At 37.0% G+C, this 13,929-nt stretch overlaps 1 non-coding gene across 1 annotated transcript; it reads right to left on the bottom strand.

Moving 5' to 3' along the window:
• Positions 1 to 12,160: 12,160 nt before the first annotated feature.
• Positions 12,161 to 12,267, bottom strand: LOC122077611. Its single transcript, XR_006139858.1, has one exon. It is a non-coding gene; the product is annotated as a small nucleolar RNA R71 (small nucleolar RNA).
• Between the last annotated feature and the right edge of the window lie 1,662 nt (positions 12,268 to 13,929).

Raw genomic sequence — 13,929 nt, 5'->3', positions numbered from 1 at the left:
TTCCCTTCCAACAACAGCCAAACCCCCCCCCCGCCTCCTCTTTCTTTGTACGACAACCCCAAAAAAAAATTCGACAAAGAAGAAGAAGGAAAGTCAAGAAGAGAGAAAGATAGAAGAACAGAAGAAGAAGTTCAGAATACAGAAGCAGAAAAGAAAAGGAGGAGCAGAGAAGAAAAAAAAAGCAGAAAATAGAAAAACAAGTAGAAGCAGAGAGAGAAGACGAAGGAATAGAGAGACACGAAGAGGCATACCTGGGTTCCATCGCTGTTGTTGCTCGCGTCAAATCCTGCTGCTGTTTGCTCATAGTCTCCAACGTCTTCAAGGAGCGATACTTTCTTTTGTCGGTAATCCAAACCCCAACCCATCGATTTGTTTTCTCTCTTTTTTATAATTTCTCTTTTTCAAAATTACCCCTCCCTATCTTAATTCCTTTATCCTTATATTTCCCTATTTCCAATTAGACCCTTGCTCCACACGTGTCTTCCTTTGTGACTTAAAGTGCACTTTCACTATTTACAGTTTTACCATCCCTATAAAAAAAATAATAAATAAAAAAAGAGATAATTACCATTCTGCCATTCTTCTTTTAAGTTTCCATTTATTTTTTATTTTTCCATTATTCTTTGAGTGCTATTTTGTTGATCATCACCATGGTAGCCAATAGTGAAGTTGTTCCACAGCTGAACTCTTATAAAGGAGAAACTGATATAAAAATTGATACTTTCACTTCCATGGTCACGTCTCTTAAGACAATGGTGGAATCTATGCAAGTCTCTATGGGATCCATACAAGTTTCTATTGATCCTTTGGTGACAGTAGATAAAGGAAAGAGTCCCATTTAATTTGGGGATTCTTCCAACACCACTCCACAGAATCCATTAGTATCACTACCACCACTGCCACCACATCATACACCACTACCACCACCTCCACCACCATATGGAACTGGTAGACATAATGATGGAGCAGAAAGAGTAGCAAAATTGGATGTCCTTGATTTTTATGGAGACAAAAATTTAGAATTGTACCTTGATTGGATTCAGAGCTTAGATACATTCTTCAGATGGTATAGGTTGACTGAGGCTTGAAAGATTCTATTTGTAGTGGTCAAACTAAAAGGCACGGCCTAAGTCTAATGGATTAAGCAACAACAACAGAACTGAACCTGAGGCATTGGTTTATTCACTACTTGGGCTGAAATGCATGAAGTCATGAACCGGAGATTCTTGTCTTCTGATTACAAGCAACACATGCATCTCAAGTTTGCACAGTAGAAATAGGATAATTTAACTATTGAAGAATATGTTGTGAGATTTTATTATTTGGCCACTCGTTCTGATTTTGAGTGGGATGAAGAAGTATTGGTAGCACAATTTCGTAATGGTTTACGCTCTCAACTTAGTTCTGCCCTTGCATCTATTCGACTGCCTACGATGGAAGACGCCATGCTAGTAGTGTATCAGGTTGAGGAAAGTCTGAAATGCCCATACAATCGAAGAAATTTTGCAAATACTTTTTCTCGAGGTTCTAGTTCCATTGTGCAACAACCTCCTACCCAAGAAAAGTCATCTAGCAAACCACAGGCTATTGCTACATTTATGGCCTCTTCACGACCTAGTCGATCATATTCTCCACCTCGATATGTTTCTGAAATGTTATCTTCACGGCCTACTCGTCCATTCTCACCCCCTTAGCATGGTTCAGATAGACCTTCTGATTCTTCAAAATTTATAGTTCGGTGCTACTCATGCCTGGATTTGGACATATCAGTGCTCAATGTCCCATCTATTTGGTTGCTTTTATTGATAAAGATTCTCCTATACCATATATTCCTGAAGAGCAACTTGGTTCTAACATAGTTAATTTAAGAGAAGAGCGTGCGCCAGGTGAAGTCAATGAAACTCTCAGTGATAAAGACCAATATCCTTTTTTATGTCATTCGTCATGTGTTGACCAATTAGAAAGCCTTTGATAATAAAGATTGGCACTACAATAGTATTTTTCAGACTCATGTGAAGTGTAATGACCAGTTGTTAACCTTGGTCATTGATGGAGGTAGTTGCACTAATGTTATCTCTAAAGACATTGTTCATAAGCTAAGATTGAAGACAGAGCCACATCCAAATCCCTACAAGGTTGCTTGAGTGAACAACACTAATCTCAAAATTACAGATAAGTGTTTGGTCACATATTCTATTAGTGGATTTAAGGATACAGTCCAATGTGACGTCCTCCCTCTAAAGGTGTCTCATATCCTTTTTGGTCGACCTTTGTTGTTTGAAAAAAAAGTACAACATTGTGGCTATGCCAATATCTATGCTTTCAAGCATGCCAACAAGACTATAAAGTTTCATCATGCCAAAGATCTCCCTGAAATTAAGCTTAAGAAGATGGTAGGATTGTTCCCCATTCAGTATATTCCTTTAGATGGTCTCCTCAATCCTTTTTCGAACTCGATGGAGTCGAGTTCTTTTTAGAGGAGGATAGTTGATGCAGATACAACTGCCCTTACCTGGTTGGACCAGCATGACCAGCTTTGGAAGCTAAGAACCAAGAAGAATCGGTCCAGCCTAGGGTTTTGGTCCAACAATGGTTAGAAATAAAATTAGTAGTTATTTAGTGTTTTATTTCATGCCTTTTATTTTTTAGATTTGAATATAAGATTTAGGATTTATTTCCTTGCATTGGTTTTGTTTTATGATTATTTCCTAGTTTAGGCTAGATACTATGTTAATAGAGTTTCTAGTTTCATGTCTTTATTTTCTATATATTGGGTGTAGTCGATAGACATGGAGAATGAATTGAATGATGAATTAGTTATTTAGGTGAACTTTGTGGTTATGCTTGGTCGTGTGAATCTCCTCCCCTCCTCCTTTGTGGATTCTTCCCTTCTTCCCTAAGGTCCCCATCACCCATCTTTGCCTATTTTTATTGATATTCCTCTTTAAGCACATTTAAGAGATCAATTTTAAAGAGGACCCATTTAAAGCTCGTTTAAAGTTAAATAAGTTATTCATCCAAAAAAAAATGTTAAATAAGTCTATATAGCCCGGTTAAGCCCCTTTTATAGCAATCCGATTAAAGCTTAAGATCGATCGGCCGGATTATTAACGATACCATGCCCATGCTAGCTAAGCCCGTTTAGCTAAACGGGCATTCATGGTGTAGCCTTAGAAATTAGCCGAGCCCAATTAGGCCCAATCGAGATTAACCTAGAATGACCACTTGACACCCCTAGGCGTCAGCCAGATTCAATATAACTTTGGCTCAAGTTGACTTAGGGGGTCTGGTCCAATTGGGCTTTTTACTCAATTAGGGACTGGTATATGGTCTATTGGGTGTTATTGGTCAATTCTATGCATGTCAAAGCCATCAATGATTTTTGAAAATAATTTTGTTCATTTTATTAATCATCCTGTGCCAACATGGAAGCAAAAATACACTACCTAGATCTAAGAGAAAACCTTGGCCATAAATACATGAGCCATTTGCGTCTCATGGGGCTCCTAAATCATCATTGCATAGCTCTTCTAAGGTTGACAAAATATCATGTCTACAATGCAGAATGTATAAGAATTGGGTTTTGCCTAAGCATATATGGCCTAATTTGTATTGAGGGTGTGGAGGATCCTTCTCATATGGGAAGCCTATCTTGGCTTCCTTTTAGGGAGAGAATGAATGTGAGACTACTATAAGTGGAGAGGAAGGATCCTTTGAGATTCCCCCTATATAAGGAGATTTTTTTTCTGGTGAGCTTTGTTACTGTAATCTCCCTTGCCATATGTTAGTTATTGAGTGGAGGACTACTTGTAGGTATATCAAATGCCACCCAGTCCTCAAACTCTTTTGAGAGAGGCCAAAGGAGTAGACTCTGTAGATTAATACCTCAACTTTTTGCTTTTAAGGTGGTTACTTTGTTACACCCCATCCTCACAGAACCAGACCGATGATCAAGTTAACTCCTGCTAACCCAAAACCTGTCAGGACCATCTGACACAGTAACCACTACACAGTATACACACAACTAAAGAAAGTAAAGTATGTATTTCAGCAGAAGTCTTACATGTATTTACCTGTAAATATCCCAATACTCTTGATACTCAAATTGTATTACATAATACATCTACATGTGGGCTCGTAGGTATGATATATACAAAAGAAATATAATTTAAATATCCAGAGCACAAAAGGGGTAACATAACAAAATAATAAAAAAGAATCCCAGGACGGTATCAATGTTGCTATCCCGCAACATAACTTTTGCACGAACACTCGGTATTATGCCTAAGATCTTCAGGGACCCACTAGTCCTCAGTTGGAAACTCTATCGTGGGTCTTGGCTCTAGTTCTTTGATTGGATAACCTATAAGATCATCTAAAAATGGTGTACACGTGGGATGAGCTCACTAGCCCAGTAAGTGAAAAGGAAGATCAAGCAATCATTCACAATATAAATGAGCCAATATACATATATGCAAGTCCATTTTTAATAACCTACATCACCTAAGCAATATTTTTAACTCATAGGTTATGTGCTACTCACAACATAGGTTATGTGCTACTCACAACCACAATACACGTATGCCCTAGGTACAAGTCATGAACTCCATCCCCCGATAAGCCCATAGGGTTGTCGGAGAAGGCCAGCCATGGGTACCAGACAATTAAATTACTGTTCCTTAGCGAACATAAAAGTAAAATGGGTCTTGCCCTGTATTAAAGTAAAAGCAGTACGATTGGCTCTCTAATTATTTCATCAAAGTTGCAAACCATCCTAGTGATCAGTCGAGCGTACTTCTAGCCACCACCGTTGGTACACAACCTCGGGCTTCCCCCTAGTGATATATCCAACACCTAAACCCTTGTTGGGAAGGGTCTTAGCATAAGGATATGTTGTCACACCCCGTTCACACAGAACCGGTCCGGTGACCGGGCTAACACCTATTAACTCAAAACCTGTCAGGATCATCTAATGCAGTAACCACTACATAGCATACACACAACTAAAGAAAACAAATTCTATATTTCAACGGAAATCTTACATGTATATACCTGTAAATACCCCAATACTCTTGATACCCAAATTGTATTACATATTACATTTATATGTGGGCCCGTAGGCGTGATTGTGATATATACATAAAAATTATAATTTATACATCCAGAGCACAAAAGGGGTAACATCACAAAATAATCAAAAAGAATCCCGAGTAGGTATCAATGTTGCTATCTCGCAACATAACTCTCACATGGGCACTCGGCCCCATCCCAAGATCTTCAGGGACACACCAATCCTCAACTAAAAACTCCATAGTGGGTCCCGACTCTAGCTCTTCAACCGGATAACCTGTAAGATCATCTAAAATGGTGTGCACGTGGGATGAGCTCACCAACCCAATAAGTGAAAAGAAAGACTAAGCAATCATTCGCAATACGAATGCACTTATGTGTATACAAGTCTATTTTTATAACCTAGATCACCTAAACATCACATCTAAGTCAGAGGTCATGAGCTACTCACAACCACAGTGCACGTATGCCCCTGGTACAAGTCACGAACTCCATCCCGCGATACACTAATAGGGTTGTCAGAGAAGGCCATCCATGGGTACCAGGAAAGTAAATTGGACCTTGCCCTGTATCAAAGTAAAATGGGTCTTACCCTGCATTAAAGTAAAATGGGTCTTGCCCTGCATTAAAGTAAAATGGGCATTGCCCTGCATTAAAGTAAAAGTAGTACGATTGTCCCATTGATTATATCACCAAAGTTACGACCGTCCTAGTGATCGGCTAGGCATACTTCAAACTGCCACCGTTGTGTACTTAGGCTTCCCCCAGTGATATACCCAACACTTAAATCCCTACTGAGAAGGGTCATAGCATAGGTATATGTTATTCCTAACCGCATGCTCCTATATGAGATAGTATGACTGCATAGTGCCACTACGTCCCATTCCACAGGCCACTAATGCATTAGTTTCTAAGCCGACTACAGTATCTAGTCTAGCAATGCATCATATTCAATAATTTAAATCATCAATCTCATAATTCATAATAAAAATAAGCATTTATCAATTAAAGATTTCAACATAACAAGTCATAAATGAATTTCATAATGCACAAGACAATGCATGCAATTGGCATTCGTGGATGACTAGTCTACACACAGCAATATAGTGATGACATGACTAGTCTACCTCAATAAGGGAATGATGCAAAAATACTCCAAAAATAAAGTCAATGTCCTCTTCCCACTTACCTAGTTGTGTACAATGATCACTCTTGGTACGAGGAAGATCCGGTGTGCAATGACGTGAGTTTCTAGTACAACCTATCATTAAAGAGGTCGAGCTTAGTATTTCTCCACTTTAGGTTCAAAATCAATAGAGTACGATGATTCCAACACTTTTCTAATCACCATAGGAGGTTGCCCGATAAATTTGGGCCCAATCGAAACCCGAAGGGTCAAATTGGTAGGTCAACCGGTGGGTGAGGTACTTGTCGGTCCTTGCCCACCGCTTGACCTAGGGGCTCTATCTGGACCGATGGGCCAGGAGCGGTAGGCCAGGTGCCCATCAGTCTTTGCTCACAACTCAACTCAAGGTCTCTACCTAGACCAGCAGGCTAGGTGCCCACAGGTCCTTGCTCACCAGTCAAGTCAGTAGCCCATCCAGGACAGGTCGGCTCTGGATTGGTGAGTCTGACCATTTCCAGACATCCACCCCTTAGAATCAGGATTTTTCTGTTCACTTCCATTCTTTATCACACCTTGGGGAAATCACAAGGTGTTGATTCGAATGCATTTTCCACAAATCTAAGGTCCCATATTGCGATTCTAACATAGATGTAGGATCGATTCAAAGTCTCAAGCATGGACCTTATCTCTTTGCTCAAGAACAACTTCAAAAACTCCAAATTCCTTCTCTAGCTCAAGAGATCACTAAATGAATTTTTTCCTTTAAAACATTCAAAAACAACATGTAGGTCCTTCATTAAACCTTAGATTCATCATCTCAAGTGAGATTAACAAGATCTAAAAGGTTCCTACCCAAATCGAAGGGTTTCACTTAGGGTTTCTTAGGGGTTTGAGAAATATATTTTTTACTCACCTCAAATCATAGATCCCAAGGTGAGGATCAATTTCCTAGTGTAGGATTCAAAATATCTAACCTCGGCGATGCACAACGAGCATCTTCTTCCCCATTTCTACCTTCTTCTTCCCTTCTTTTTCCTTCGTTTCTCTCTTCTTTACTTTTCTGACCCACCTTGTAAGGCAATAAATGAGGGAAAAAAAAGTAAAAAATGCTATTTATACTTGGGTTAAAATATCTAATGATCAGAGTGGTAGGTCACACTGGTTGGTCTGACCCACCTATGTCCACCCACCAGTCGGCCAAAACTTAGCCAATTAATTTAGGATTTTAACGGGGCTCAGCCCCAACATGTATTTCACTCTCGATAATTGACCAAAATTCTTACATGACTCAAAATATAGTTGCGTACCTTTATTGTGCATACATGGCCTTGTGATACATGCAAATGCACGGCTTGGGCACGCGGACTTCACTAGGTGTTTGAATTTAAAAATATGTTACCGCATGCTTATAGTATATTGTAGCCAATGGGTCAATCACAATGAGATTAATCATTCTATCTTACCCACTCTAAGTATGGAGAGAGTGAATAAGGGATGATTGATTTTAGATTATAGTCCTAGAACATGCATATAAACGAAAGAAAACGACCTACACATTCAATATCTAAATTAAATAGTTCTAATGCTAAATTACTTTAATTAGAGAAGTAAAATATATACTAAAAAATAATAACTAAAAAAAAATCTGCAAATAATAAAGCTAAACTAGCAAATGAAGCACTGAAATAGAAAGCAAATAAGTAAAGAAAAATTCTCAATACATCGGTTGAATTTCTGGGAGAGACACCATTATAGGCATCACCTTCCATTATAGCACATATGTAAATAAGAACATAAGGAAAAGGAAAAAAAATCACATAAAAATTCTAATTCTACTACTTGTATTTAAATAAAAATCTTAATTCTACTACTTGTATTTAAATAAAAATCTTAATTCTACTAATAAACTTTATCATACCTTGATTATATGTAAGCTGAATTGAAACTTGATTGATTTGGAGTGATGGTATTGGAACAGAATTATTGATGAAGAACTTGATCTTTTAAACTTGAAAACTCTTGATTCTTGTCACTTGAACCAATTCTTTCCTAGAACTAAAAAGTTTAAAAGCTAGAACTATGGATTGCACTAATTAAATTAACTAAACTATGAATTAAATCAACAAAGTAAACTAATAATTAAACAAACTAACAATTAAAAACTAAATTGCATTATCATTAATCACTTGAATAAAAGCTTGAAGAAACATAAGGAGAGAGAGAGAGAGAGAGAGAGAGAGAGAGAGAGAGAGAGAGAGAGAGAGAGAACTAAGTATAAACTAGGCAAAAAAAAAAAACTAGAAAATAAATTAAGGGGAATAATCATCCTAGGAGTGGGGAAGGGGCTTTTATAGGGCTTTGGTCTTGCCTCCTTCCTTCTACAAGTCTTCTTTAAGAAAAGAAAGAAAATAAAATAAAATAAAATCTTGATAAAAATCCTCATTCTCTAAGATATTGTGTGAGGAAAGAGAGAAATTGTTTCGAAAATTAATAGATTCTATTCATTCCCTGCAATATTAACCATTATCTTACAATTTTGACTAAATCAGAAAGGAATCTCTGAATAGCATCTTTAGGATTTTGTAGGAGAGAGGATGTGGTATGATGAACACATTTATATGCGAAATATAGTGTAGTAAAACATGCATTTTACATATATAGAATGGAGCTACCTTGGGTTTTACTCTCTTTTTATAGGTTTTATATTTTCAAGGCCTTAAGGACTATCAGATGATATATCTCCAATTTGACATGTAAAGAGGTCCTATTTCTTTTCATGGTTAAAAAGAGGATGAAATTCTGAGCAAGATAGACGTGTTCAATTGTAAGGACACATTCGTTTGGTCAACCATACAAATGATTATTCTTTTCGGATCAAAAAAATAAAAATGGATCAGAACTTAACCGAGTGCAGAACCAGCCCATCCGCAGTTGTCCCAAGGGTATAAGGAATATTTTAAATGTCAACAAGGATCGATTGACCACATCCTTAAGTGATTGAAAATTCGTTTTTGGTAACAACAACTACCTAACGTAGTTGGTGAGTTGTGGTGTGCAAAATCCCTTTCTTATTAAGAGGTCTCAAGTTCGAACCTCTTAGCTGCCATTTTGTTGAGGTTTTTTTAGAAAATTTTCTCTTTCCTACTCATCACTCAAAGGAGGTCGGCCAAAGGGTTTCTTATGCAAGAGGAGAGAGAAATAAGGAAATAAAGAGAAAAAAAAGAAAAAAGGGAGAAAAAAATAGGAAAGAAAAAAAAGGAAAAAAATAATTAAAAAAATCGTCTAAGATGCTACCCACGTTTGAAGAAGAGAGACAAAAGAAAAATAAAAAAAGAAGGAAAAAGGACCTAAAATCATTGGAGATTCTCTACTTCCTACGATTCTCTATCTTCTCTCTCCTCCACCTCATCAACAAGATAAAAAAAATTCTTTTTTTTTAGAAGCTAAAATTGTTAGCTTCCCTGCCCCATTTTCTACATAATAGAATTAACACAAGGGGAGGAGGCACTTCATTCTTCTTCTAGGGTTTTTTTTTAACTTAATAAACTCTATTTTACTCCACTACTTTTGGCCTGAATGACCTGGTGGAACAAACACCAGACACCCAAGTTACTATGTAGCATCACTCTTTGCATATGCCCACAAAGACAATGATGCTAGAGTTCTTTCAGAAGTTTCCTCGCTAGGAATTTCGATCAAGACACCACGCTTCCTGAGGCACAATGCCCTGTCTAGTTCCAAGGGAATCAACTCTTATTCTTCTTTATATCGCATTTCACGCTTCATTTAAAATTATGCATTTGTCAACTCATGCCAAATTAAAAATAATGTTTCAACTCCAAATCAAAAGTACAAGGAACCCACAGACTTACATCTAGTCCAACACCATAAAACAAGGGTCTCTTATTTTTCAAAAGAAAGTCCCAACTCAAGGCACAGACTTGTTTTTTTCTTCTCAACAAGGTTTTTATACATTCAAAATGGGTACCTTAATTAAAACTTTTATTTTCATGCATCAAGCAACCGAATGATATGATCATTAACCAAAAGCCAAAGTAGGACTTCATCCTTAGCAAGCTCAAAAATAAAAAGAAAAACAAACAAAACAAAGTGGAAAAAGTAAAAACTGGTTTTTTTTTTAGTTGTTCTATCTCTTTCTCTAACTCTAGTTCTAGGTTTATGCTTTAAACACTTTTGTAAGTTCTTTTATTCAATTAATGCAAGCACTTTTGTTTTTTATTCAGTCTTTTATTTTTATTTTTTAAGTAATTGAAGTTATAATTTTCAAGTTCTAGTTCTAGGCTTAGTTCTAGGTGACAAGAACAAGCTATGAAGCATGTCTTTCAAGTTCAATTTTTTTCTTCAGATTTGTTTTCTCTAGTACTAGAAATTTCAAATTTGGTTTATTCTAGATCTGATTTTTAGTACTAGTAGTATCTCAAATCGATCAAGTTTTCAGTTCAAGAGTTGAAGTTCAAGTAAGTAGGCTCCTTCAGTAGTCTTCTCTCCCCCTTTCATTTCCTCTTCTGACTACCCTTTCTTTCTTAGTTTAGGATTTTAATTTCAGTCATTACATTATTGCTACCCCTTTCCCCCAAGGTTTATGGCTAGTGCATGTGTTGACTTTGCCCCTCCTAACCATAGAACCATCATTTTATTGTTTTTATTTTAATTGTCTCTTTTTCCTAAAGCCAAGTAGAGTAACCCTTATAAAAGTGACTCTTTGGTCAAGTAGGGAAGCTTATATTATGATACATCCCTTAGGCTAAGTAGAGAAACCTACTTGTGAGTCTCTCTCTAACTTTATCCCCTTTCTTTTACTTTCTTTTTATTTCAACATTTTTATTTCCTTCATTGCTTTTTAATTACGTGGAGTGTTTATTTTCAGCTATTTATTTATTTAATTTTAATTGTGTGGTTTGCGTATTTAAATTCTTAGATGATGAATGGTTAGGACGTTATTTTAGATACATATGTTTAGGACGGGAATTAGAATTAGATCACAATCATTAATCGGTTCACTTTCGCATTATTAAAAGAAGCAAAAAAAATAAAGTGGCTGCTCTTCCTGTGTTCGACCCGTAGCTACACTGATCCGTATATTTGTGATTACATTTTAAAATCTCAAACAAGTTTTTGACGCTGTTGCTGGGGAGAGTTCCATATTATTTTTCGCTTTCTTTTGGTAAATCGGAGTGCTTTGTTTGCTTTGTTTTGTTTTTCCTTTTCTTTTATTGAATTCCTGAGAAGAACAACTTACAATAATAGTTGTATCGGTGGAGGTCGCCATGCCTCACAGTATGATAAAGACAGGTTTTGCCCTGTAGCAACACCTCAGGAATTGACCTGAGCAACCCTAGATCCCTGCCGGTAAGCTCCCAACAAGTAAAAATAAATAAAAAAAATTCATAAAAAAAAAGTTTTACTATCCATTCTTTTGTGCTTGTCTTACTCTAGTTGTGGATAATTTTCTGTTGCATGAGTGTTAGGTGCGTACGTAATACTAAAAATCGGTTAGAAAGAAGAGATCCAACAAGTAGTGACCCTATACATTTACTCTCTTTAAAACCCTTCAATATGGGAGACCAATAGTAAAACCCTCCACCTAAATCTCTGAAAGATAGGTTTTACCCCTCTAGAATAGCCCAACCTTCCTGCATAGTTTTACCACAAGCCCAGGGTAATAATTTTGAACTCAAATCTCAATACATCACTATGTTGCCCCACTTCCATAGGTTGACCTCTAAGGATGCAAACCTATTTCTAAGGGAATTTGAAGAGGTATGTGTTCTAATTAAGATCCAACAACTTTTTGATGATGCTGTTAAGCTTAGGTTTATCACTTTTGCATTGAAAGACCAAGCTAAGAAGTGGTTGTATGAGTTACCCACAAATTCCATAACCTCATGGGAACAATTCACATTTGTCTTCCTTAAGAAGTTTTTTCCAACTCATAAGACCAATAAGCTCAGGAGTGATATCCTTCAGTTTAGGCAAAAGCCTAGTGAGTCCTTTTCCAAACTTATGGAGAGATTCAAGGATCTACTCCAAGAATGCCCTCACCATAGCCTAGACTTATGGAATTTATGTCAAATAATTTATGAGGGTATTGATTACCCAACTAAACAAATGATAGAGTCTATCTACCTTGAGGGATTCACATCCTTTACAGATAAAGGAAAGGTATGGGAATTCTTACTTGACTTAGCTGAAAAAACCCGTGAGTGGGAATCAACCCAAGAGAATGAAAGAACCATAGGAGGGAAAGGATATTTTGTGGATGGGATAGTAGCCAAGGAAACCCATTTGGATAGCCTAATCAAGAGGATTGAGGCTATTGTTCCTAGAGAGCCATCATCAGTTAATTTGGTTAAGATTTGTGCTTGGTGCCAGTCCCCTGGATATGTCATAGAAGAATGCCCCAACACCTCTGAGGGCACTTCTAATGATAGTGTTAATGTCTTATACCAGAATAATCCATATAGTAACACCTACAATCCAGGATGGAGAAATTAAACTTTTAAGTTTTCTAAAGAGTGCCTAGAATCATTCAAACAACTTAAGAAGGAGTTGACTAATGCACCCATTGTTCACCCACCTGTTTGGACTGAACCTTTTGAACTGATGTGTGATGCTTCGAATTTTACCATAGAAGCGATTTTGGGTAAAAGGATTAATAAGTTGTCCATTGTCATTTACTATGTTAGTAGGGCCTTAAATGATGCACAACTCAATTATACAACCACTGAAAAAGAATTTGTAGCTATTGTGTTTGCATTAGAAAAGTTTTGGTCTTACTTAGTTAGTTCACATGTGGTGGTATCTACTGATCATTCTGCTCTCAGATTCCTAGTTTAGAAGAAGGATGCCAAAGCCCGTCTCATTAGGTGGGTTTTACTTTCGCAAGAGTTTGATTTAAAAATTAGGGATAAAAAAGGAGTTGAAAACCTTATTGCAGACAATTATCCTGGCTTCCCAATTCTTAACTGTCGATTCTCCAGTCAATGAGAACTTTTCAGGTGAACAATTATTTGCAATGTCCAGTGAACTATGGTTTGCTGACATTGTCAACTTCTTAGTTTTAGGTGTGACTCCAGATCACTGGTCCACCCAAGATAAGTATAGGTTTCATTCCCAAATTAAGCACTTTTTATGGGAAGATCCTTATTTGTTTAAGATATGTCCGGATCAGATTATCCGACGATGTGTTCCTGATCATGAGCAACATTCCATTCTCTCTTTTTGTCATAATCATGCATATGGTGGACACTTTGGACCTAAGAAGACTGCCGCAAAGGTTCTCCAATGCAGATTTTATTGGCCCACTCTTTTTAGAGATGCTTTTGATTTTTACAAGGTTTGTCCCGCCTACCAGTTTTTTTGCCATATCAATAAGAGGAACATGATGCCCCTCAACCCTATTTTGGTAGTTACGATCTTTGATGTATGGAGCATCGATTTTATAAGACAATTCCTTAATTCCTTTAGGAATTTGTATAGACTTTTGACCGTTGATTATGTTTCTAAATGGATAGAGGCCATGCCTTGTAAATCTAATGACCACAAAGTGGTGGTCCAGTTTCTCAAAGAGAATATTTTTTTCCACTTTGGTGCACCACGTGCAATAATTAGTGATAAGGTTACTCATTTTTGTAATCGACCTTTTGAGGCCTTAATGAAAAAGTACGGGATCACCCATAAGTTTTTGTGGTTAAGTGGAGGTGTTTAATAGG

Source organism: Macadamia integrifolia, chromosome 4 (genome assembly GCF_013358625.1).
Source record: "Macadamia integrifolia cultivar HAES 741 chromosome 4, SCU_Mint_v3, whole genome shotgun sequence".
Classification (NCBI taxonomy): Eukaryota; Viridiplantae; Streptophyta; class Magnoliopsida; order Proteales; family Proteaceae; genus Macadamia; species Macadamia integrifolia.
Note: the sequence above shows the minus strand (reverse complement) of the source record. Positions and strands in the feature narration are given on the sequence as shown.